Source organism: Herpailurus yagouaroundi, unplaced genomic scaffold (assembly GCF_014898765.1).
Source record: "Herpailurus yagouaroundi ecotype Mexico unplaced genomic scaffold, PumYag 218, whole genome shotgun sequence".
NCBI lineage: Eukaryota > Metazoa > Chordata > Mammalia > Carnivora > Felidae > Herpailurus > Herpailurus yagouaroundi.
In genome coordinates this window covers 3,537,673-3,563,483 of record NW_024412449.1, presented here as the reverse complement: position 1 = coordinate 3,563,483, position 25,811 = coordinate 3,537,673, and the positions used below count along the sequence as shown (strand labels likewise).

Here is a 25,811-nt window from a genome sequence, read left to right as displayed (position 1 = left end):
AGTAGCCGAAATAATCCTAGAGACTTAAAGTATTGCGAGGTAAGTACTAGAGTTAATGGGAGCTGGAGAGTCAGAGAGGTATAGCAGTTTGTTCAAGGTCACACAGCCTTGAAGTGCCATCATATCCCCCAACCCCCTTTCCCCAGGCTGGGCCCTGGCCCTGGAAGGGGGAACCAGGTGAGTCCAACCTCTTCACTGCCCATGTGTGAAAACAGACCCAGCGAGGAAAGAGACCTGCCTAAGGTCACGTAGCAAGGAAACGGCCCGGAGTTCTCTTCTGTATCCTACACTCTTTCTATTATGATGCCTAGATTTTCACTTTAACAGACTGAATCCAATCCAACAGCTTTTCTGGAGCTACCGCCCCTGCCCCTGGTGTTCTTATTTCGGTGCTCCCAGCCTTCATCACCATGGATGCCTCTCGTGTCATTTTCCCCTTCAGACTGCATGCTTTGGAAAGTTTTATCTACCATACACTCTTCCCTTGCAGATAATAATAAATTTGTTTTCACAGATTTATTCACCAAAACCATATGTGTCTGCCAATCAGAGCTTCTGATCCATAAGAGATCATCACAGTTGGTATAAATATTGAGTTGATATAAATTGAAGCTTGTCGCTTCATTTAGGTTGGAGAGGAGGTGACTGAGAAAAGCATGTGCAAATTGCATGAGGCGCTTTAGAATTTTTAAAATAGCACACAGAGCTCTGCGACGGCTACAAGTGTGGAGGTAGGACAGGGCCCTGAGACCCCAGCGGACAGTGGAGTTCCTGGATCCCTGTGCTAGAAGGTGCCTAAAGGCAAAAGGTCCTCCAGCCAGACACCGAGCCACCCATCCCTGGGTTCCAGGTGTCCGTGGGAGCACTGGGGCAGGACCAGATGGCTTCTCATTTAAGGGGAAATGGGCAGGGCTCTCCATCCACGGCCCCTCTTAACGTTGCTTAACTTCCACCATTAGTGCTCTATTCTTTTGATTCTTGAAGCAGATACACTTGGGAAGGCAGGCAAGTGGGCACAATTTAAACTGCGATGAGCTGTTTACTCCAAGTTACCACCCAAGCCCTTTGTAGGCCTGACAGTTCACCAGATGATCAAGGGTCCCAACAAAGCCTCTGAGGGCCTCTGGGAATGGTCCCCAGTTCTCCTGACCCGTCTCTGTGGGCATGACGTATCCAGGCCTAACAAAGGGCTAGACGACCAGGTCAGCTGCTGGCACCTCCACTCGGTATCCCATTCCTAGGCTGGACGTGCTGACATCACAGAGCAGCCTCAGCTGGAGGGTCAGGTCCTGATGTGAGATGGAGACACTGTGATTTCCAAACCACACCGGGTTATTCCCCATGTGCTAGCCACAGGGCACACAGCTTCCAGACCTTGTGGCAGCCTAGGGGTTTATCCAGCTTGCCTCCAAGATGCTGTTGGCAGGAGTGTAGGCCTGGGGCTGGGCTCAAATAAGGGGCAGAAAACTGATCTCCATGGAGATGGGAGAGCTAGAGGTGCCAGGGAGCCCAACGCTGTCTCCACCGCAGCCCTGTGGCTAAGGCCCTTTTCCCTCCCGATCTTCTGTAGACTTTCTATTGCTCTCCCCACACCATCCCGGGATCTTCATAGTGGATCTTGGGCATCATGAGGCGGTCAGACCCTCCAGGAAGGAGGACATAGCCCATGGAGCTAGGTGCGAATGAGATGAAATCGGCCATGACCCTGCCTCAAGAGACCCTCTGTGAGGGGCTGCACATTCTGAAGCTAGAAACCACATTATCTTTTTTTTTTTTTTTCTGACAAAAAAGGTAGGATATGGCAGATAAACTTTGCCTTCTTAGGTAGATATATCTATTATATAAATGTACATTTAAAAATACATGTTTTAGTTAATCTTTTTTTTTTTTTTTGAGAGAGAGAGAGACAGAATGTGAGCAGGGGAGGGTCAGAGAGAGAGAGGGAGACACAGAATCCAAAGCAGGCTCCAGGCCCTGAGTTGTCAGCACAGAGCCCAACACAGGGCTTGAACTCACAAAATGTGAGATCATGACCTGAGCTGAAGTCAAATGCTTGACCAACTGAGCCACCCAGGCACCCCTTTTAGTCTTTATTAAGGGAATCATAAGGGAACGTATGATCCTTTAAAGTAAGATTTAAATTAAAACACTTTTTAAAAATTTTATTTTTTATTAAGAAAAAGGTTTTTTTACATTTATTTATTGTTGAGAGACAGAGCACAAGTGGGGAAGGGGTGGAGAGAGAATGAGACACAGAATCTGAAGTAGGCTCCAGGCTGCAAGCTGTCAGCACAGACCCCAACACAAGGCTCAAACTCACAAACCATGAGAGCATGACCTGAGCCGAAGTCGGACGCCTAACTGACTGAGCCACCCAGGCGCCCCAAAAATTTATTTAAAAAAATATTTATTTTGAGAGAGAGAGAGAGAGAGTATGTGTGTGTGTGAGCAGGGGAGGGGCAGAGAGAGATAGGGAGAGAGCGAGAATCCCAAGCAGGCCTCATGCTGTCAGGAGCCCAGTGTTGGGCTCCATCTCATGAACTATATCCTGAGGTCATGGCTTGAGCTGAAATCAAGAGTCAGATGTTTGACGGACTGAGTCACCAATGTGCCCCTAAATTAAAATACTTTAAAGGTTTTTATTTAATAGTAGTGACTGGGAAACTTAATTGAGGATTCAGGTTAAGGTGATGGAACAATTTTGAGACAAGTCATTGAAAATCCATAACAAGACGGAATAATGAGTAAGAAACAAAATCCTTGCCTTTTAACAAACACCATAGAAAAGCACCAGTTTATTTCTAGATAGTCTGGTCTGAGATTCTTAATTGTTTTTTAAAAGGTAGCATATTATAACAGGAAAACATAAATAACTAAAAAATAATGGTAATAAATACAACAAACCCTTACAGGAAAGAGCCTTGATCCAAACTGAATTGTCAGGGAGCCTTCAGACTGAGCTTATTACATGCATTTTTCCAGCAGTTTTAAATGAGGTCAGGCTCCAGTGGGCCTGGAGACCTGTTTTGAGGGATATATCAACACCTATCAAGCCGTGAATCCTGTGCCTTTACACCTCTAATTGTTTGGGTTTCTTCCAGTCCCAAAGGCAGTAATTCAAATGTCTTTGACTTCTTAAGCCATCCTGATTTCCAGATTTCCACTGCATCTCTTTTTATAAAGCCTAGAACCTGAAATTGCCTTCAACAGATTTTTCTTCTCTTTAAACTCCTAAAAATACTGCTTCTGGGCAAGCAGTGAGACTGTGCCCTCCTTCAAACCAATCTGCAGGGCCAAGGTCAAGGTGGGTGATGCAGGAGGAATGGTCACCTTTGACATGCGGAGGACTACCATAAGAGCTGGCATTAGGGGACGGTGGGCAGGGATCAAAGGACCCCATAGAATGGAGCCCCAGGTCTGTAGCTCTAAAGCTTCTGACAATTCAAGCTGCCCTATTAAAGTTTGTGTAAAGAGGTCAGAAAGGGCCTTTCTTCTCTTGAAACCTCAAGATTGCTTTCTAAACTTCTGTGTCACCTGGGAGGTGTCCTCAAGTGACTCCCACAAATAGCCCAGACCCATTCTTTCCTCAGTAACATTTTCCTCACTTTGAGTTGATTGACAGCAGTCTTGTTGCCCTGGACACAGCTGATTGGACAAGAGGGAAGCCACACCCCCAGGTGTGCGCCATTAGCATGACTGTGCAATAGGAATCCTGTCTATTGGACAGTGATGAACCAACTCAATCAAACCTTCACTTATGGAAAGAGTATAAATGCAAGATACACACAAGGGAGTGGAGTTTGCTTGAACTCAAGTTACATGCTGGGTGACAATGAGCTGTAGTTCTGGCTGTCTACCAGAAGTGCCGGTCCCAGGTCCACGCAGGGTGAGGAAGGAGGACGTCCCATGATTCCAGGCTGTGTTAATTTCCTGTTGCTGCTGTAACTAATTAGCACAAAATTAGTGGCTTAAAACAACACAAATATGGGTTTTGGGGGTTAGAAGTCTAAAATCAAAATGTCAACAGGGGTATGTTCTTTCTGGAGGCTTCAGTAGAGAATTTAGATCCTTACCTTTTTTAGCTGAGGCCATTTGCACTCTTCAGCTTGTGGCCCTTCCTTGAATCACTCCAATCTCTTGTTTCTGTGTCACATCTCCTCCTACTGTGTTTTCTACCCTTCTGACTCCCTTTTATAAAGACTCTTGTGATGCCATTTGGCCCACCTGGATAACTCAGCGCGATCTTCCCATCTCAAGATTCTTAACTTCATCACATCTGCAAAGTCCCTTTTGCCATAGAAGGTAACATTCACAGGATTAGGACGTGGAGATCTTTGGGGGGCCATTGTTCAGCTACCATACCTGCTTTGTATATTCTTTCAGTAAGTCTGAATTTCTTCTAATCATCTACACAACTCTATACATTTGGGCTTCAATATCCACCCTGCTCACAGTCCCTGGCAGGGATAACATCAAGTATTATGTGATTCCACCTTCCTTGGCAATAAATAGTTGGTGAATAGCTGATCTATTTTCTGGTTGGTGACCTATTGGGTAATGACCCATTGACTTACCATTGCCAGCCAGTGACTCATTGACTTCTAGAGAATCTGGATGAGATTGCACAGGAACAGTGGCCAATTGAGAGAGGGCTGTTTAAACTAAAAGTCACCTAGAATCAGGATTGATGGCTGATTGATGCACATGGCAGTGGAGGGCAAGCACAGTGTGTGTAAGCAGAGGAAGATGGTTGATCAATAGAAGAATTGAATGGAAACAGAATTAGAGAGATCATATGACCTGACAGAGACTGAGATGTCCTCAGGCCTGGGCCCTGTAGGGGTCTGGCTGTGCTTTCTACCCTGTCTCTTTAGTCTAACGTCCCTCTGTGTCACTGCAATAAACTGCATCTCTGTTCTTAAGCCACAGTGGCACTTGATTCTTTGCAACGAAAACAGCTCCAATAAGAAGACTCTTTTTCGCTTGACTTCTTAAAAAGGTGACTCACGCAACCCTTTAAACCAAAGACCCTGTGTTCAAGAGGGGTTGTCGAGAATTCCAGAAGAGCAATGAGGAGGTGGGTTATTGCCCCTGTGGCCTCCTTATATCCAAGGTACTTTAGCTCTATGCCCTGGTGGTCCTCACTTCCCCACAGCTAGAACTAGAGAAGCTCTGAGGGAAGACCGCGGTTCTCCCACCCTGAACAGGATGAGGGGTTACTTGACAATTTTTTCAGGGTTGGGTTGCTGAGGAAAACAAAACAAAACAAAACAAAACTATTCTCACATTCCTACCCTTACCATATTACCTCAGTCCACAGGTCTGGATTTGATTTCTGCCTCAGTTTCCCTGCACTGAACTCCATTTCCTCACCCTGCATTCTCCCCATCCTACTCTCTCCCTGGGTTGGCTGTCCCTTGCTTTACCCCCAGAAAGTGGTCGAGGCCAGGCTGTGACTGAGCCATCACTCAGAACCATATTACCGAAGCACCTTCTGCTGTCTGGACTCACACCCGTCGGGTACTGGCACCTGCTTCTGCCACGCCCAAGCCGGCCTGTCCTCTGGACATCACGTGTGCCTTCCAACCTCCCAGAACCCCGTTGCCTCTGTCCCTGCCTCCCCAGGATATAAGGTACTTCAGAAAGCACCTGGAAATCCCAGAACCGTAGACTAATGAGATGATTTTTGTTCAGCGGCATGTGTTCTGTGCAACAAAGTATTAATAGGGTCTCTGCTGCCTCCATGGCTTTAGTTGTCAGGGAAAAATTGAAGACCAAAACTGCTGAGGAGCTGACTGGTGATTTAATTTTCTCTAATTTTTCTACCTCTAGGGAAACTGTCAACTTAATTAGAAGCCAGACCTCTCAACTCTGCTGCAAAGTGTGAGTGGTTGCCCTGGGTTTGCAGGCCTACTGGCTCAGCTGGGAGGTCTCAGACACTGGGTCCTGTGGGACAAAGCCACCGGGGGGAGGGGGTCCTGAGACAGTTGCCCCTGCTGCCCGGCACGTTGCAGGGAAATACTGCTTTGACAGTCCTGCTAGGATCGAATCCGCTCTCAGGTCACCCTGTCAGAAGCTGTTCCTCCTGGGTCTGTTTCCCTCCCGCCAGCAGCTGTTTCTACTGTGGAGCTGGCATTGTTTCTCCTTAATTCTTGGGGTACCAGACAAGACCTGGGTGTACACAGAGAACCCCAAGGTGCAATACATTGGTTTCCTAAGCCCTGGACATAGCGCTAAAAGGCTGGCAGTGGGCTCTGCAGCCCGAGACAGGGTTCAGTCTGTAGCATTTCCCAAGCTTATTTGGTCTTGCAACACTCCGGTTTTAGAGCACTGATTAACATCTCCCTCAAATAGTGTTCAGTGGAACACGTGTTAAGAAAATGTTATTCTATTATAAGATTTATCACACTGTATTGCAATGATTTATTTGCATGTCTCCCTTTTCCACAAGGCTACGATGTCCTAAAGGGCAAGAAACGTATCTTATTCATCTTCTTAGCTCCGGCACCTAGTAAAGTGCTCCTTCATGGAGTTGGTCCCCTACCCAGCTCATGTCAAGGTCACCAAAAATCTTCACTGCATTCAAATCCCTGGTAACATTTGGCATCCCCTCCTTCTCGAAACACCCTGGTCTCTTAGCTCCTGTGACACCGTACCCTCCTGGTTTTCTTCCACAAGGCCAGCAATGCCTTTGCAGTCCCCCTACAGAATCCTTCTCCCTACCTGTTAAAAAATATTGCAGTGCCCAGGGCTCCATCCCTGAACAGTTCCTTTGCTCTGGCTACACTCTTTTCCTCGGTGACCCTGAGCAGATCCACAGCATGAAGCACTTTCTATAAGCCAGTGGTTATCATGCATATATCTCTCCATGTGATCTTTCTCTTGAGCTCTAGACTCCCATGTGACATCTGGTCTTAGATGTCAGTGTTTGACAAATCTCAAACAAAACTCTTGATTTTACCCAGCAAACCTGTTTATCTTCTGGTCCTCCCTACAGTAGTAAGTAGCATCACCAGCCACCAACTGCTCACATCTCTGAAATCTGAAAACCATCCCACTTCTTTACCTTCCTTTTCAGTCCCTCAGGACAATCCTACTAGTACTACCACTATAATCGTTCGGAATATTGTTATTATTATTATTGGATATTCACTCCCCTCCCCCTCTCTCCATAGAATATACTTCCCATACACCTCATTGATATTGGACTCCGGTAGGTGACTTGCTTTGGCCATTGGGATGTTAGCAACCGTGTCCAGAGCTGAGACCCTAACTGTATTTGAAAAAACATAGTTTGGTACTTACATCCTGTTGGTTATCAATATGTTACCTCTCAGTCCAAGTTCACCGTTCGTTGCCCGATCTATAGAAGTGGATAAGGGTCTTTTACATCTATTGCCTTTGCCAGCTGACATGATGTTAAGTTTTGTCACTAGAGGGAGCTGGAGGTGTCTGACTCCCTCTGCATACCTGCCGACCAGCCTGCAATGCCCTGCTCCCCAGAGGGGGTTCTGGCTTGCCTGACAACTTATGGAGCAGCTCTGGCTTAGCAGCCCAACAAACTTGTCTTCCATGACATTTCTCCTCAACTATCCCCATAGCCTCTGAACTCGTCTCTTTTCTTCCATTCTTGCTACCCTGCAACACATCGTGATTCCAGCTGATTAATGATGTTATCATACATGACGTTTTAATATATATCAGGTTCTGTTTAGACTCATTTATCCTATTCTAGCACATGCTCTATCACTTATTTGATTTAGAGCCCTTGCCACAATATTTTAATTATGATATCTTTATTAAATATCCTCCCACCTGGTAAGGCAGGCCCTCCTCACTGCTCTTCAACATTTTTTTTGTTCAACTACTCTTCCTGTTCACTCTTCCAGATAAATTTTAGAAGAATCATTTTGTCATGTTCCCCCAAACCCTCCAATATTACAGATTCCTTTGGGAAAATGAACATCTTTATACTATTGAGTTTTTCTATCTAAGAGATTGACACATCTATATTTAGTTATCTTTTTTTCAATAAAGCTTCCTGAGGTTCATTCTGTTGGTCCTGCACTTTCTTTGTGAAGATTATTTGTGGGCATTTATTGCTTTTATTGCTATTACAAACAGGATTCTTTACTTTTCTATTATAGCCTTTAAATGATTACTGTTGTTATATAGAAAAGTTGTTGATTTTTGCATGTTTATTCTGCAATGAATTATTTTATTGAATTCTCCTTGCTAATTCCATGTGTTTTCAATAGATTCTCTTGAGTTCTTTGGGGTATGAAATCATACTGAGTGTAAATAATGTTTTTCCTCCTCCTTTCCAATAATTTACCTCATACTGATGTTTGGTATCTTACTACGCCAACCAGAACTTCTAGTTGTTACATGATACATGATATCATGATACAATGTTACATGATAATGGTATTCTGGAAAATGTTTGCATTCATATGTAAAACATGAACATTGACCCTTTTCTCACACATTCCTATAAAAGCTAACTCAAGACGAATCTTAGGCTCAAATATAGAGTTTTAGCTCTTAAGAAGAAAGCACAGGAAAAATAATATTTGTGTCTTTGGGCTAGGCAATGATTTTTTAGGACACACAAAAAAGCATGAATCATAAAAGAAAAAGTGGCAAATTAGACTTCATCAAAATCAAAACTTTCGCTTTTTGCAAGACATTCTTCAGAAAATGAAAAGACAAGCCACCAAGGGGGAGAAAATATTGCGAAACACAAATCTGATAGAGAATTTGTATCCAGAGTACATAAAAAACCCTCACAGCCCAATAATAATAAGATAAACAGCTGTAGAAAAAAATAACTAGATGAAGAGTTTGAACAGATCCTTCACCAAACAAAGATATTTTGGTGGCAAATAGACACATGAAAAGATGCTCAGCCTTATCTGTTATCAGAGAAATAAAAATTAAAACCAAACCAAGAGACTACATCTACTAGTCAGCTCAAATGAAAAAGCTGATCATATCGAGTGTTAGTGCAGAAGGGTACAGAGCACAGGACTCTCATGTGGTGTTGGCGGGAATGCAAAACAGGACGGCACTTTGGAAAACAGCTTGGTAGTTTCTCTGGAGTTCAATATTTACTAATTATGACCCAGCGTTCCTACTCCTAGATATTTACCCAATAAAAATAAACATATGTTCATACAAAAACCTTTACGCAAGTGCTCATAGAAGCTTCCTGCCTGATAGTCTGAAGCTGAAAACATCCCCATGTCTATCAACCGTTGGACTGTGAAACAACTTCTGGCACACGCATACAGTGGAATAGTGCTCGGGCAGCCACGTGGATGGATTGCAGAAGTCGAACGCTAAGTGAAAGGAGCAGGCCACCATATGATTTCGCCATATGACATTCTGGAAGAGGCCACCCTACAGACACAGATCAGAAAAATGGTTGCCAGGGTTGGGGTTAGGGAGAGAATTAACTCCAAATGAGCTTAAGGGAAGCTTTTGGGGTGATGGACATAGTTTATACATTGAATGTCGTGGTGCTTAAGTAACTATATAGATTTGCTAATAGTCATCAAATTGTAAATTTTAAAGAGGTACATTTTAGCATATGCAAACTAAATCTCAACAAATCTGACATTTATTTATTTATTAATATTTTTGTTTTAGAGACAGAGAGAGCATGCATAGGGGGAAGAGCAGAGGGACAGAGAGAGAGGATCTCAAGCAGGCTCTGTGCTTAGCACAGAGCCCGATGCAAGACTTGATCCTGTGACTATGGAATCATAGAACTGAGCTGAAATCAAGAGTCAGGTGCTCAACTGACCAAGCCACCCAGGCGCCCCAACAAATCTGACTTTTAGAGAAGATATGGATGCATCGGCCAAAAAAAAAAAAAAAATGGTAGCATTAGCTACAATCTTTGTTTTACTCTTAGTTTTAATAGCGATGCCATTATGTATTATTTTGGCAACAAGTTTGAAAACGAGAGACATATTCTTTGTTAGGCTAAGGAACTAGCCTTCTGCATCACTAAGATTTCTTAGCTGTTCATAACAGAAACTGATGCTGGAGGATTTCAGTGGCGAAGAAATTTTGATGGGACCCTGGATAGCTCAGAGAATCACCACAAGGTCAAGAACGGATGGAACCTGGGCAGTGGTCACCATGGCCCAGATGCCCCAGAAGACAGGTGTGGCCATGGCCATCTTGGATGTGAGATGCCACAGCTTGAGATGCCACAGCACTGTTGGCCCCTGGAACCCAGATACAGCAACTGCACTGCTGTCCCTGCAAACCCATGTTACTGCTGTTACTGGAGCCATCATACAAAATCCTCTGCATTTAATGAAACCAAATTAAAAATAAAAAACTCTCTGCTGCCTCTTTTCTTTGCTCCATCATCTGAGTGTAGGCCGAGTGCCTCACTGTTGCTGCAGGGGTGGGGCCAGCGCCTGGAAGAGTGAGCGTCTGGCATTTTCTCCATTTTCATACTCGGAGATAGCTCTGTCTCTCACCCAAATCCAGAAAGTGAGAAATTTCCCAAACATAGGGAGAGGGTTCAGATGTGGAGTGCCAGCCCACTAACCACCCCCATCCCAACAAATGTCCACTTGTCCCATCTATTCCTGGTATTTTATTTTATTTTATTTTATTTTTTTTTTCAACGTTTATTTTTGGGACAGAGAGAGACAGAGCATGAACGGGGGAGGGGCAGAGAGAGGGAGACACAGAATCGGAAACAGGCTCCAGGCTCTGAGCCATCAGCCCAGAGCCTGACGCGGGGCTCGAACTCACAGACCGCGAGATCGTGACCTGGCTGAAGTCGGACGCTTAACCGACTGCGCCACCCAGGCGCCCCATTCCTGGTATTTTAGAGAATGTCCCCTTTGGGAATTGATGTTGAATTTTCATAAATGATTTTCCTGCTCCTAGTGAGATAATCATATGGTTTGTCTTATTTGACCCTTTGATGTGTTCTATAAACAGATTTACTAATATTGAAACAGGTTTGCATTCTTCGGGTAAACCCTACTTGGTTGTGCTAAATTATTCTTTTAATATACTGTTGAATTCAATTTGCTGGCATTTTGTCTAGAATTTTCACATCTATATTCATGAGTGAGATTGGTCCTGTTTTCTTTTATGCTGTCTCTTTGTCAGCTTCAATGACATTCTGGACTCTTCCTCTCAGGGATTTCATGCCCCCTGATTGGGATTTGAGCCCTGAAATCTTTTTCATAAACCGCAGGCTTTACGACAACTCACATGGCTCATCAAGGGTTAGGAAATTACGGGGATAGACACAGATATGATGGGAAGTCCAGATGCCTAAGGCATCCCTTAAATTACTCTGGGACATTTACTGAGGGCAGACCATGTGCCAGCTGCTGAATTATTTAACCTGACGCTTAAATAAGCTTCTCCTCTGTGGGTAGAATTCAGATGACATGTGAAAATCATCTGGAAATAAGAGCATGTGAGAAGAGATGCGAGGCCATCTCATCTACCTGTGTTTTTTGTTTGTTTGTTTGTTTTTTGGTGGGGGACATGAAGCTCAGAGAAGGAAAGAGTGTTGCCCAAGGTACAGACCCCAGTTTCCCTGACTCTGTCCTTTGTTCTTCCAAAGACTCTACTTCATAGACAGTGCAGTTAAAAAACAGGTCCAGACCCTGGTGAAAACATCGTCACCAGCAAGGGCCGGCAAACTGAAAGCCTTGGCCCAGCTGGTATTGATGGGCTCCATACACAGGCCCCTGCCATCCTGCCCACCCGAACCGGTCCTGTCCAAACATGAGGACAAGGAGCATCAAATATACTCCAAAGATTACATCAGGGGTTTGGAGCCAGGCTGCCTGGAGGCAAACACTGCTTCCACCTCGTCGCAGCTGTGAGACCTGGGATTCCGACGCCTCCGTTCTTCATCTGTGAAATGGGGTATGAGAGTGCTTACAGTCCAACCTGGCCCGGGCTCCGAGCAAGCCCTCGGGTTATTTCTATAAGGAGCCGGCTTCGTGCCACGCCTGTGCCCGCGAGTGAGGCTACGGAGAGAACTCGGACTCAAAACAGTGTATTATTGCAGTGCCAACACCTGCTCAAAATACGTGACTTTTGCTCACAGGGATGGCATCTTTAGAAAACCGTATCTTTGATTTTTCTCCTGAAGCTCCCTATTTAACAGGACAAAAAGGAGCTTTGAATAATGATCAGAAAATTTCCTCAGCCTCTTCTCCAGGTTCTTTGATTTTTGCAGAGACACTCGGGATTTCCCAACTGTGTCGCCTCTCCCGCTGCTCATGGCCCAGGGGATGTCTGGCAGCTGGTGGCCAGTGCCCAGAGGCTGAAGTCACAGGCTGGATGCCTACAAATGTCTCCTGGCCACTCAGATCCCTATTCCCGCTTTAGGAAGGGGGTGTTCTTGTCTGTGGTGTTCACACCACTCCCGCACACTCATGCCATGCCTAGGAGCTTGGCTGTGCTCTCCAGGCCAGTGGCTACTCCTGTTTCACCGTAGAGGCGTCTGCACAGCTTTGCCTGGGGTCTGCGCCTTGCATCTATGTCCCCAGCTCTAGCGTCCCCATGGTCTAGCCCTTGTTACTTTTTAGAACACATAACAGACCAGGGACAGACGCTGTTCCACAGCAGAGTTCTGCAAACAGCCTGAGTTCATAACAGCCTTGGCCTAGAGTGGGCTGATGCCACGGGCGACAGACGGTCCTCCGATGGCACTTCCGGATATGCTCTGAAGGCAGAGCTCTGCCTTCACCTTGACCGTCACCCACTCTGGGTCTTGGTTTCCTCAGCTGGGCAATGAAAGCCCTTCCTATAGCACTGATCTCCCTGGTCTAGTGGGCTTTAAAACAGGGTAAGTGAAAGTCAGAGGTCTTTGGACAGTAGAAAGCTGTCATGAGTAAGGCAGTCGTATGTGTTGAGGTGTTTAACTGACATCCAATATGAGAAGACATCTTTATCAACAATAGAATAGAAACAGTCTGAACCCCACTTAAAGGATTGGCTACAGGGGTGTCCCCAGGCATGCCCCAGAGGAATTACAGCTGGGCTTTACAGGGACGAAATTCATCGGAGACTCCTCTCTATCTCTGTCTGGGGCCATGTGCCTCTGTCTGTTCCATTTTTGTCTCTGTAAACCAGTTCGTTCTCCAAGGCTCACAGGTGTACTCCCAAAATGCAGCTACAGAATTCAGCCCTGCCCCGCATCAGGGCAGCATGGGCCTGGCTTTTCCTAACCTACAGTTACAGTGCCCATCACCAGGTGGCTGATTCCATCCTCGTGGCCTAAGACGGGCCTGGCGGGGTGTCCACCCTTAGCCCAATCAGGACTCTGTGTCCAGTAGGGCCCCCTGTTACCTAGAACTGACATCAGCGTGTGGCAGGTAGGTTCTCCGAGACCGAGGGAGAGGCTGGCACACCCTTGCTGGGGCTCAGACATCCATCTCTTTCATTTCACAAATGGGTAAAACAGGGGTGCTTGGGGGGCTCAGTTGTTTGAGTGTCCCACTCTCGATTTCGGCTCAGGTCATGATCTCAGGGTTCACAAGTTTGAGTCCCATGCTGGGCTCCACACTGATAGCACGCCAAGCCCTCTTGGGATTCTTTCTCTCTCCCTCTCTTTCTGCTCCTCTCCCGCTTGTGTTCTCTCTCTTTCTCCCTTTCTCTCTCAAAATAAATGAATAAACTTAAAAAAAAAAAAAACAAACCAAATGAGTAAAACAAATGAGGGAGTGAAAATGATTAGTGCACTATTACTCAGAGAAGGGCAATGTAGGCTTGCATTCAGGCCTCCCCACCCATAATACGGACTTTTTCCATGATATCCCTCCTGCCCTTTTCTGCTTCAGACTCAGACAAGTGTTTGTGTTAGGTGGCCTTGTTCTCTAATAAAGAAATGGAAATCAAAACAACACCCCTGTGAAGCCAGGCTGGCCATGTGGGCAAGTTAATGTTGGTGGGAAGGGCTGTCTTCTATGGCTAAGCCTCCGAAGCAGGGCTGTGGGCCTCACTCTGAATGAAGCCTGCGGGGTCCAGGCGAGGCACCAAATGGGGCCGATGTGGCGCCTCTGCTCACTCACTAGACCTGGGCAGACCACTCACAGACGTCAGCCCTAGAAGGCGTCCTGGGACACGCCTCCTGCCTCCCAGTCCCACTCCTTGTATGGTGACAGAGAGCCCAGATCACATCCCATACCCACCCTCTCCTGGATGCACCAGAGAAGGGAACGTTTATTTTGAGAAACGTTGGTGCTAGGCTCTTTGGGGATATAATGGTGAGCAATCAGGCCGTGTCTCTGCCCTGAGGGGGCTTGTGGCCTGAGCACCTTGTGTACATGCTGTGAAAGGAAGGAAGGGGCAGGGACCACAGGAGCATGGGAAGGCTCTGGCCCTGGTGGGGTGTGGGGGCAGCAGGGGCCACCCGCCATAAAGAGGGACACCTGGGCTGAGGCCTGCAGGATGCATTAGGATGGTCACTAACATTTCCAAACACTCACAACGTGCCTGGTACTGTGGTCTACACACAGTGCCTCATGTACTCCTGCAGCATTGGAGTGCACCCACTTTACAGATGAGGAGACTGAGGTGTGGAGAGCTTTAGTAAGTTGCCCAAAGCTACACAGGTTTAAAAAAAAAAAAAAAGGTGCTGGAGCTGGAGATTGGAATCCTGAGGGTCTGACTACAGGTCCTGTGTGTGGAACCACTAACCACAGCAGACATTAGCAGGTGGGGGAAGAACAGGGGAGGTCCCTGGGGGAGACCCGGTAGAGAGGCCAGCCCTGGCTGCAGCACCGTGAGTGAGGCACAGCCCGGAGCAGGCTAAGACCCGAGGCCTTGTAGGGCCTTGGGAGCCACATTAGGAATTGTATTCTTATCTGGAACACAATAGGTCAGAAGACACTGAATAAACTGAAGGACAGAAAACACATGATCAGAACTGTATTTTTAAAGCATTTTTTTTAACGTTTATTCATTTTTGAGAGACAGAGTGTGAATGGGAGAGAGGCCGAGAGTGGGGGAGACACAGAATCTGAAGCAGGCTTCAGGCTCCATGCTGTCAGCACAGAGCCTGACCCGGGGCTCGAACTCATGAACTGCCAGATCATGACCTGAGCTGAAGTCAGACGCTCAACCAACTGAGCCACCCAGGTGCCCCAGAACTATATTTTTAAAAGACCATTCTACGTGAGGCACCCGGATTGCAACCCCGGTTGACAGTCTGACTTCAACTCAGGTCATGATCTTGCAGTTCGTGAGTCTAGCCCCACTTCAGGCTCTCCGCTGTCAGCACAGAGCTCACTTTGGATCCTCTGTCCCCCTCTCTTTGTGCCCCTCCCCCGCTCATGCTCTCTCTCTCAAAAATAAATAAGCATTAAAAAAAAAAAGACTATTCCGTGTCCAGAATGGAGATCAGATTGAAGGGGCAGGAGTACATATGAGGAGACAAAGTCAGGGGTCACCGCAGGGTCCCAGAGAAGGGGTGCTGGCAGCTTGAGGGAGGGGCCAGTGAAGAAAGAGGGAAGTGGGAAGGGGCCTGGGAAAGCTCTTGACAGTGGTTGGTGAAGAGGGGGCTGCAGAGGAGAGTGGTATCAAGGGGACGCCTCAGATTCTGGCTTGTACCACAAGATGGAGAGGGGCCTGCCACTGAGATGGAAGACACTGGAAGGATGTGTTTATTTTCTGCATTCGTCCACACTTTTGTGTAAGTATGGCGCTTAAATTCTAAGGCCAATTTTACTTGGAGGATATTTAAGAACAGCCGTGTGTAAGGCAGTGGTTTGATGCCTCTGGGAAAAAACAAAATGGCAGCCTTATCTTTCTTGCCACTCATGGACCCTGCAATGGCACAAGGAAAATGACATTGAGGATGGCGCCAGAGCCCACCCTCAGCGGAGTAAAGGGAATGGGTTCTCAGCAGCCTTTCTGGAGACAAAGTCTCATGCCTGGATTTCCAAGCTCACTTTGCAGGAAATTCATAGTGTGTCCTAGAATTCCACATTCCCCGGAACCCGGGTTTTCCCAGGGAAGCCTGAGTATGGGGGACACCCATGTACCCACTGCAAAGTAGCAGGTGCAGAGCGGTACCACGGAAAGTTCCGGGGAAGCGCTGCAAAGTTCCACCGCCTGCCCCTGGAGCTGGAAAGAGATTTGGAAGTGGAGGACAAGGAAGCAGTCACTAGAGACTGCTTCAAGCAATAGGGAGAATCCCCCCCACTCCTACCAGCACACACAGCTCTGTCATCCCATCTAAAATCTCTTCCTCCGGCAGAGATGCTCTCCTCACAGGCAAGGCATTTAGTGAAGCAGGTTTACTGGCCATGGTGGGGCCTGTCCAGAGGTCCCTTTGGGACCCGGGCACTCGTTCCCCCAGGTGCCAGGAGTGAAGGTTGCTGATGGCTCACAGTCTAGACCCCCCTGAAACTGCCCTCCACCTCCTCACTGCTGCACGCAGGCCCTGTGCTCTTCTGGAGGCAGCCTTGCCTGATTCCAGACAACCCTGAAGGCCAGCCTGGACGCAGAGCTCCATGGGGAATGGGTCCCTGTTGTGACTGCCTCTCTGTTCAGCTTCTCCCTTGGCCCCATCCCGCTTTTCTTACTCAGAGAATATCCCTGAAAAACCTCAGCCTCCGGATTTCCACCTCCCTCTCAGAGTCTGTCTCCAGGGGAGTCTGACTTACCGCACCGATGGCTTTGTAACGTGGCATTTTGGCTTTGTTCATGTAAAAGAATTCCCTTGCTTGTGTGTTTCCTGTTGGGGTGTGTCACAAGGGAGATTCCCTTGAGATTTTGGAGGGTAAAAGGGAGGCAGAGCCTGGCTCTGTAGCTAATGTGCTGACTCAGCTCCTTGCATGAAGCAGCAGCTGGGCCAGATGCGTGAGTTTAGCTAAGTGATGAGGAGCCCGGCCTCGACATGGTTTCCACTCCACCAAGGTCAGGGGCAACAAGAATGGACACAGCTTCCAGGCTGTCCTTGTGGGGTCCCTGCTTGTGCCTGTGGGGCTCCAGCCTGCTGGTGATCTTTGCTTCCTGACTTCCCTACGGCCTTCAAGCTCCAGTATCGGATGCACAGACATCTGTACAGGGGCCATTTTTAATCCATTCCCACAATGCGTGGGTCAGCTCCCTGCAAGCCATTCCTTGATATCCCAATCTCTTTTTCTAGAGATCTACTTGTTTTGCTTCACAGGTCCAACCCTGACTGACACAGACACACGTTCTAATTAGGGGCAAGTTGAAGCTGCTGCATAGATTAGTGCAGAAGCAAATAGGGTCAGATTAGCTACAAAAATAGAAGCACGGCTGGCAATGTCTGCTCTTTGAAGAAAGACATGTGAGCAGTAGGTATGTCTACCCTGGTGCTGGGATAGGGAAGATGAGGCTGTCCCAGCCCAGAACGAACACGGAACAGATGGAGCAACAGACTCAGATAGTGTTGGAGGAGATCTTGCCCAGCCTCCTGGTTTACGGCAGCACCAGCGTCTCACAGGGAGGGGCTGGTAGTGAAATCCTTACCTGGCACCTGCACAGGGTTATTGCCGGCACCATTTTTGGATGTGTGAACATATACAAACAACTCCGTTCATCCACTGTTTGCCTCACTTATTCTCAGCTCTTTTTCTTGTGGTCCATAAAAGGCCGAGTTTTAACGTCCCTGCTGACAGATGCAGTACACGGGTGTGGCTGACCAGGTGAGCCCCAACCTACACAGACTCCGGTCCAAGCTGAGTTCTTGTCCTGAGACATCTCACCTTATCTAAGGGCATCTGTTTTCAAGTCTTGTCTTTCCATCTTTCAGGAAGCCGTTATTTTACTTTCCATCCTCCGAATGAAACTGGACGTTGCCCCTCGGAGTTTCCGTGGCTGCGAGTGATTTACCTGACATGGAAGGATGAATAAGAATGTAGGCATAAGCAAGCAGAGACAGAAAGTTACCAACTGAGTCATAAAAGGGGATAAAGAGTAAGAGCAACAAAAAGGAATAGGAAGGAGGAGGTTTATTAGCTAATACTTGAACACATGATGGCCCCAGAGCAGAATTCTTAACGGATACTATGATTTTCACACATATTTTATCTGCAAAGCTGGAAAAGGCCTGTGAGAAGGGAATGTAAGATTCCAGAGCAGTTTACCTTTCAATTCTTCTCCTTAGAAGACCTATCCTTGGGCTCTTTGGCTCTAGGGCCTTCACTAGGGTTCCTTGCTGCTTTCTTCCCAAACCTCCCCTTCCTCTGAGTGTGGCCTTAGTACTTTGGAGCTGGTTCTCCTGGAAGCTGCATTGTTTGGAGGGCGCCCAGGAGCGGGGACTCCCGAGGGCAGGGCCAGGGGCGGAGCCTTCAGAAGGCAGGGCCAGGGGCGGAGCCTCCCGAGGGCAGGGCCAGGGGCGGTGCCTCCCGAGGGCAGGGCCAGGGGCGGAGCCTTCAGAAGGCAGGGCCAGGGGCGGAGCCTCCCGAGGGCAGGGCCAGGGGCGGAGCCTCCCGGGGGCAGGGCCAGGGGCGGAGCCTCCCGGGGGCAGGGCCAGGAGGCCTTTCTTTTTCTGAGAACTCCAATTATTAGCATATCTGCCAACTTTGGTTAGCTAAAAAAAACGATCCCCCCAAAGATATTCACGTCTCAATCTCCGGAACCTGTGAATGTTACCTTCTATGGCAAAAAGAGGGCCGTTGCAGAGGGGATTAAGTTAAGGATCTTCAGATGGGGCGGTTGCCCTGCGTTACCGGGTGGGCCCCGAGTGCAGTCACACGTATCCTTATGAGAGGGAAGCAGAGGGTGACTTGACACACACAGAGAAGACGATTTAAAGTCGGAGCAGAGACTTGATGATGCTGGCCCCGGGGACTGAGTGATGTGGCCACAGGCCAAGGAAGCTGCAGCCGCCAGAACATGGAAGAGGATTCTCCTTGGGCCTCTGAGAGAGACTACGCTCTGCCAACATCTTAATTCAGTGCCATGATACTGGTTTTTAAACTTGTGGACTCCAAACCTGTGAGAGAATAAGTTTCTCTTTTCTTAAGACACAAAGTTTGTGGCTAATTTTCCACAGCAGCTCTGTGAATGTTTGCTGTAAAATGTCTCCTCTGTTAACACTTGGGGTGGGGGGAGCCTCTAGAGAAATGGGGTGAGGATGGGCCATAGTGAGTGGGGGTCTGGGTCCCTGGGCAGGTGGGGCTGCTGGGAGGGAACGGCCCAGGATCACCAGGTGCAGTGATGCAGAATAGTCCGGAGGCTGTGGATTCAGACAAACTTAGGTTTATATCCTGGTTTTGCTTCTGATCTGTTATTCGATTTTTGGCACGTTATTTTAATGTCTTTGAGTTTCCTTCTCTGTCAAACAGGAAAAAATAATACGTACCCTACTGGCTATTGGAAGATTTAATGAGACAAGGCAAGTCAAAAATAGTGCGGAGCACCTAGGACATCTAAATGCTAAATAAGAGATAACTCATGGTTCTGGCAATCCTTACCTCCAGGAGGATAAATCCCTCTGGTCAGGCAGGGTGGCAGGTGCTGCTGAAGTGCACCTAATTCCCCACGTAGCCTGGGCTGCAGCCGTGTCAGGATATGTCCACATAGGGGCAGAAACAGGGCTCAGGGCACTGGCACAGGGGGGTGGGATCTGGCTTGGGGAAGGAAGGTGGCCAAAGCCAGGCAAATTTTAGACTCTAGCCCCAGAGGACCCCAGGGTCCTGGGCATCGGGAGTACCTCATTCGTAGGACTCAGTGCACGATGAAAACATTGGGGCCCTTGTTCAGACTATGACGAATTTCAAGACCGCAATGCGGAGCAAAAATGAAGCACGGGACCTTTCTGAGCACGGGGTCCTGGAGACTGCACACCTTGCATACCCATGAAAGCAGCTCTGCCAGCTTTGGGGTGGCGGGGAGTCAAAGATAAAACTCCGTCCTGTTACCTGGACCAGGCCAGGCAGGAAAGAGCAGCATTCTGCTGAGCCCCAAGGCAGTGCTTGCTGCTCAACTCTGCTGTGAATGGGAATCATGGGGGACCTGTTAACAGGCAGATTCTGATTCAGGGGAGCTGCAGAGGGGCGCCTGAGAGTCTGCAGTTCTCACTAGCTCCCTGGGATGCCTGATGCTGACAGTCCCCAGGCCACACTTTAAGTAGCAAGATCCCAAGAGACACCTTAGCGACAGCACACGTGGGCGATGGGAACCTGGGAGTCAGTTTTTCTTTTCTTCTGTTTCTCAAGCTACCGATCTTACGTTTAGGGACGTGACACTTCTGTTCTGACCCAATGGGAGGACACCTGAATGTTATTCCAGGAGTCAGGCTGGGTTTGAGTCCAACAAAGATAGGAAATTTAGATCCAATAAGAGGGTCTATCAATTCTATTACTGATAATAACAGCAACAATAAACTAACATTACTTAGTAGTTTCTATTTACTGAAAACAAACCATGTGCTAGAAACAGAACAAAGCACTTTAAAGGCATTGTCTTTTTTCACTGTTTATACCTGTATTTAGTTGTAAAGTATTAATAATAGCTAACACACAGGTGCAAGGCCCTAAGACAGGTGGTTGTATTATATATTAACTTATTTAAAGTCCTAACAAAATTTTAACTATTGATTTTCATGCATTATCTGGCATGACTTCTAACATCCCTGTAGTAGGCACAAGTACTGTGCCCATTTTACAGATGTGGAAACTGAGAAACGTTCAGTTACTTGCCCGTATTTGTCTGACTCCAAACTGCATGCTCTCAAACACTCTCAAGTAGTTTGTCCTGGTGGTAGATAAAGCGGAATAGGTGAGTGTTGGCCATCACTGAACAATGTACAATGTGTGCTCACAGGTGACAATTTATTGGATCCTCACAGCCACCCTGTGAAGCAGTGCTGATAAAGAGATTGAGGCCTGGAGATGTCAGTGAACTGTCTATGTTCACAGCCAGTCAGTGGGAGGTGTGAGGCCGGGGGCACTCAGACTCTATGGCTACCTCAAGCTGCCATTTCTCCATTGGAGGGACAATGACAGGAAGAGCAGTGTTCCAGGAGGTAGGCTTCCAGCTCCAAGTCCGATGAGTTCAGGCAGTGGCTCCAAGGAAGGGAGACATCTAGGGACAGAGCTGGGAGTCTTAGGAGGCATGTGCTCCCAGGCATGGCCTTTCCACAGCTGGCGCTGGGCTTCTGCTGCCACGGGAGGGGGTCAGAAGTCACCTCTTCCTAAGGACTGTCCTCTGCCTTTCCCAGGGTTGGACAGGCAGCAGATCTAAGGGCTGAGGTGAAGTCTCAGACTCTCAGGTCTGATCGAACCCCTCTCGCTGGCACATTGTCCTGTTTCAGACCAGTGGAATTGCTTATAGTGCCCCCTGACTGCTTAGCTGGAGGGATTATGTGAGTAATCCAGGGAGAGCTCTGAGAAGAGAGCCTGGCTCCTCCTCCTATTGGTAGGGGTCATCTCCCTGCACAGGGCTCTCACCTTGGGATCTCGGGACTAACAGCAAGTCCCCTTGAGCTGAGGGCTGGGGCTTCCTTGCCCGAGCAACTGGCAGCATTCGCCATGTTGGCTGGGCTCAATTCTGCTAACATCTTGGGAAGGAGCACATTGTTGGCACTCCTTCCCGTCCGTATAAAGCGTATATAACCTTCAAAGAAAAGGACAGCAATTTTCTCTCCAAATGTTATGGAAAAAATAGCTCACGTCGCAGGAAGAAGGTCTTGGTTCTCATTTCAGCTTTGTTATTGGGTAGCCGAGTGGTTTTGGGAATTCCAGCAAAAGTCTCTGGGCCGTGGCCTCCCCGTCTAAAGAGTGGGGGAGTTGCATTGACAAAGAATACAAGGCCTCTCCCCTCAAGGAGCTCCATCCTGGAGTAGAGGAACACCCCGGTGGAGGGATGTATTACCTACTCGCTATTTGTGGCTCTGACATTCTAGAATTACCCCCTTCTCACCCCTGGATCCTACCCACAGTATTGTGCTGAACAGGAAAGAAATAAATATGTTTGTTGCTAGTCCTGCTCTTTTAGCACGTACCTTCCTCTCCAGTTAAAGACAAATCCCACATGAAGGCCAAGCCTTGAACCACTGACTTAGTGTGGCATCTGTCCACAGCAAGGTCCTCTCACTGGTCAAAGTCCAGTGGCTTCCAAAGTTCGGATCCAACAATATTAGACATGACCTTGAGTTTCTTTGGGCTGGTGAAGACAAAGATGTTCTGAGGTTACCTCTCACATTCTCTCAGCTCACCTGTACCCTTTTCCAGGAGGCCTCTGGCTGGTACTTCAGATCAGCAGGCCTAGAGGCTTACGTCTCAGTAATTCAACAACTACAGCAGCTGGTTCTTTTCCCTTAAGATTTAATACTTGTCATTTATCTGTGTCAAAACTGCAAAGGAGCAAGTTTCCAAAGACAGATTTATTATGTGTGCCGAATGTCTCAGGTGCAGCAGTGCATAGAGATGGGCTGAATTCTGTATCTTGCCTCGGTTTTTGTTCTATAAAAATAGCCACTTTTACTTTGCACTCAGACAAGTGAGAAATATACAGTCTTGAGCTGTGAGTCACCACGGGGCACTCACAGAAAGTAACATTATTGTGGGACTGGGTTCTAGCTATTGCTTTCAGGGTCAGCTGCTAGGCTTGCACATGTGTTGGCCTATGCAAAGAGCAAGTTGTAACCAGAACTGGCTACGTAATTTGTGAGCTCCATGCAAAATGAAAATGCAGGGCCTCAAGGTTAAAAAGCAGGGGAAAAAGTGCTGCTATAGATAAAGCTTTTTCCTTTCTCAGGCTGCCTCTCTCTCACTTGTCATGGTGTTTTGCATTTGCTATTTAATGTTATTCTAAGAAAAATTAAAGTTTTCACTTACTAGCATGGATTTTACTATTCATCTTTATGTTGTGCAATGCAAAGTTAAATGCAAATATGAGAGCATATAAGTCTTGGGTGGAGTCACTGAAATGATACAATTCATACTTTGCAGCTCCTCCCCAGAGGGTGCCCGTCCCCGGCCAGAGGAGGCAAGTCCAAGCCAGGCTTAGGAAGGTAGAGGAAGGAAGAGAGGACCCCTTACCCATAGAGCTGGCTGAGGGGGAACTCCAGGCATGGGGACACTTGCAGGGGAGTGTGAACCTTCCTGGGTGTCTTGGGGCCCCTCCCCACAATACGGGGCCCATGCACACTCTTTCTGGCTTGAGGGCTGCCAGCTTCCCCTGCCTGGCTGCTCTGGGGAGCCTCTGGACTGAGGCTTCCTACAGCTGCTGGGAGTGGGGTCTGGAGAAATCGCTCTCCCTCCCATGAGCTTACCACCCCCAAAACACAGCAGATGGGTTCCCCAGAGTTCGAAATGTTGCTGGGACATCTTGGTAACTGGGTTGGGGGTAGGAGAGCAGCTCAGTGTGCTGGAGACATGGCCTCTGGCTGCCCAGTCCCACCCCAAGATGCTATATAGGGTGTGAGCTGGGCCCTGACTCCCCCTGTGCCCTGCCTGGGGTTGAGGGCAGCAGCAGTTGTGGGGGCCCCCTGGCTGAGCATTTCGAGGAGGTGGCAGGAGGCAGGACGAGGAGATCTGAGGCCCTAATCCATGGTGAGTGCTCCATTGCCCCATCAGAGTTCACATGAAAACTGACTCTGTGATAATAACTAAGATTATCATTATCGAGAATTAGCATTATCAAGAATTTCAAGATGGTGATCAGAAAGCATTAAACCCCAGCGCAGGGCCTTTCTGGGGAGCAGCCTGTATGATGGCACTGCCCATGAGGCCTGGGCTGTAACCCTAGATCCACATCATGGCTTGGGCGCTGTGCTCCCTGAAATCCCGTGGGCTCTGGCTTCTTCAGGGCCATCACCCAACAGGCCCACCGGGGCATCAGGGCCATGTGGGAGAGAGGAATAAACGCCGGACTCAGGGGCACAGAATTCTTTGTCTCTATCCTGCTTCGGACCCTGCCATCTGTGTGTCCTTAATAAAGTCACTTCACTTTCCTATACAGCAGACCCTTGAACAACACGGGTTTGAACTGCGTGGATCTACTTAGATGCGGATTTTTTACAACGCAGTAAATGTATTTTCTCTTCCTTGTGATTTTCTTTACATCTCTAGCTTACTTTATTGTGAGACCACAGTGTATTATATATAAAACATACAACTTATGTGTTAATTGACTGTCTACATTGTGGGTAAGGCCTCTAGTCAACAGTAGGCTATTAGTAGTTAAGTTTTTGGGGACTCCAAAAGTTATATGCAGATTTTCGAGTATGTGGGGGTCAGTGCCTCTAATCCTCATGTTGTTTAAGAGCTGACTGTACTTGAACACATTTCTATCCATGTTGTATCCTAGGAGATAAGGTGCTTACTCACTAGTTTGTGGTTAAATAGCAACCTCAAGGCAAAAAGCAACCTCCCTGGTAAATCAGTTCTGCACTAAGCTTCTGCAGGTGTAATTGATCCATGCCTTAACAATAGCAGTGGGAACAGTCTAGAAAATAATTGCAGGAGGTATGCGTGTGGTGATTGAGGGACAGGGAGCTTGATTCTCACAACTTCATAAAGCAAGGTCAATGATTCAAACCTTGTCGATCGCGACAAGGGAACCTTCTGACTGAGGCCTGCTAGTGATCTCTCACTTTATACAGTTGATTAAAATAAAGTCTTCAAGCTAAATAAAACACCTGAGCAGATTTCCTGTGCCCAGATATGCTCAAGGATGGCCTCAGTGGTCTGATTTTGGACTGTGAGTCTGTTATACTCTAGGCATGATTTTTTAGGCACATTGTTTATTTATCAGTAAGTATTTGTTGAAGTAATTAAATGACTCAGAACCTGGTACCATCCATTTTTGAGAGCATTCCCTTATTTCCACAATTATTAGATATTTCTTCTAAATTTATGCTGGTTGCCTTTTTCTTTTCTTCTTCTTCTTCTTTTTTTTTTTTTTTAAGTAGGCATCCTGCCCATTGTGGACCCCAACATGGGGCTTGAACTCACGATTCTGAGAATAAGACCTGAGCTGAGATCCATCAGAACCTGAATTGAAATCAAGAGTCAGATGCTTACCCAACCGAGCTACCCAGGTGTCCCACCCTTTTGTTTTCTCATCAAAAGTTAAACTTGAATTTCTCAGGCTAGTGTTCTATACTTGGCACAGGTATGTTTTAGGCATAGTTATTCTACTACTGATTACTGTACTGTTTCTTGTGGGGAAAAATCTGTTAAGAATAATAGAAGATCATTGGTGGTATTTGACATTTCTTTGGTCTTTGATATATGGGCAAGAGTTACTTGGCCTCAATACTGGTGCTGCTTATAGACTTACAACAAGGGTCTATAAGCTTTTTCCTTAGAAGGCCAGATTGAAAATATTTTAGGCTGTGTGGGTCATATAATGTGTGCAGCCACTGTTCAACTCTGTCATTGTAGTATGGAAGCAATCATGGACACCACACAAACATAAGCATGGTCGTGGTCCAGTGAGATCTTATTTATGGACACTGAAATTTCAATTTCTTATCATTTTTGGTACAAAATATTATTTTTCTGATTTTTTTCCCCAACTAGTCAAACGTGTAAAAGAAACTTCTTAGCTTGTAGGCCACACAAAAACAGGCTGCAGACGAGTTTTGGCCTGTGGGCTGTGGTCTGCCAACCCCCGATTTAGGGACTGCCTAATAAGAATACTCTTTTGATACATCAGATAGCATTTCCCAAAGAACTTAAGCAGGCATTTATTCTGGCCAGTCTTCTGTTTAATCAACATTGCTACTCCTCTTCAGTGATTTTGATATCAGGGTATTACCCCCTTGTTATGAAAAATTGAAAGGGGAAATTCACCTATTCATAGATACCATAGTTTTGTGT

The 25,811-nt window shown here is 47.2% G+C and overlaps 1 long non-coding RNA gene across 1 annotated transcript; it reads right to left on the bottom strand.

Moving 5' to 3' along the window:
* Positions 1–2,619: 2,619 nt before the first annotated feature.
* Positions 2,620–18,271, bottom strand: LOC121018214 (uncharacterized). Its single transcript, XR_005785089.1, has 4 exons — positions 18,123–18,271; positions 17,742–17,868; positions 16,671–16,741; positions 2,620–3,945 (listed from the first exon to the last, which is right to left on the bottom strand). It is a non-coding gene; the product is annotated as an uncharacterized LOC121018214 (long non-coding RNA).
* Between the last annotated feature and the right edge of the window lie 7,540 nt (positions 18,272–25,811).